Raw genomic sequence first — 1,310 nt, 5'->3', positions numbered from 1 at the left:
ATTCTCCCTCTCTCCCCTCCTCTCACTCCCTCCCTCCCCTCTTCTCACTTCCTCCATACACCCTCACTTCCTTCCCACTCCAATTCTAAGAGAGGGCAAGTCACCCTTCCCTGTGGTAAGTCCAATGCTTTCTCTACTACATCTAAGTTGAGCAAGGTATACATCCAAAGAGAATAGGATCCCCAAAAGCCAGTATATGCAGTAGAGACAGATCCCAGTGCCACTTTCAGTGGTCCTTCAGTCTGCCCCAACTGTCAACCACATTCAGAGGGACTAGTTTGATCCTGTAATCATTCACTCCCAGTCCAATTGGAGTTGGTGAACTCACATTATCTCATGCAAACTGTCACAGTGGGTGAACCCCTCGTGGTCTTGAACTCCTTGCTCATGCTCTCCCTCCTTCCACTCTTCAACTGGACCTTGGGAATTTAGTCCTGTGCTCCAATGTGGTTCTCTGCCTCTGTTTCCATCTGTTGTTGGATGAAGGTTCTATGCTAATATTTAAGATAATCATCAGTCTGACTTTAGCCCAAAGCCAGTTTAGGCACCCTCTTCTCGCTTGCTTAGGGTCTTAGCTGGGGTCATCTTTTTGGATTCCTGGGAATTTTTCTAGAGCCAGTTTTCCTGTTAACCTCCAAATGGCTCCTTCAATCAAGATATCTCTCTCTCTCTCTCTTTTTTTTGCTCCCATGTCTGTCCTTCCTCCATCTCAGGAACAACACAAGGCTGTCCACTCTCTCCATATCTCTTCAATATAGTTCTTGAAGTTATAGCAATAGCAAATAAGACAACACAAGGGCATCAAGGGGATTCAAATTGGAAAGTCAAACTTTCATTATTTGTAGATGATATGACAGTGTACATAAGTGACCCTCAAAACTCTACCAGAGAACTTCTACAGCTGATAAAATACCATCAGTGATGTGGCAGGATACAAGATCAACTCAAAAGAATCAGTAGCCATCCTATACACAAATAATAAAGAAGCTGAGAGAAAAATAAGAGAAGCATCACCTTTCACAGTAGCCACAAATAACATAAAATATATTGGGGTAACACTAACAAAGGAAGTGAAAGATCTATTTGACAAGAATATTAAGTCTTCTTTGAAAAAAGAAATTGAAGAAGACACCAGAAAATGGAAAGATCTCCCATGCTCTTGGAAATGAAGGATCAACATAGTAAAAATGGCATTTCTACCAAAAGCAATCTATAGATTCAATGCAATCCCCCATCAAAATCCCAACAAAATTCTTCACAGACCTTGAAAGAACAATAATCAATTTCATATGGAAATATAAAAACCCAGG

The sequence above is a fragment of the Microtus ochrogaster genome, unplaced genomic scaffold (assembly GCF_000317375.1).
Source record: "Microtus ochrogaster isolate Prairie Vole_2 unplaced genomic scaffold, MicOch1.0 UNK138, whole genome shotgun sequence".
In the NCBI taxonomy this organism is placed as follows: domain Eukaryota; kingdom Metazoa; phylum Chordata; class Mammalia; order Rodentia; family Cricetidae; genus Microtus; species Microtus ochrogaster.
The sequence above is the reverse complement of the archived record's forward strand: the minus strand, read 5'-3'. Positions refer to the sequence as shown.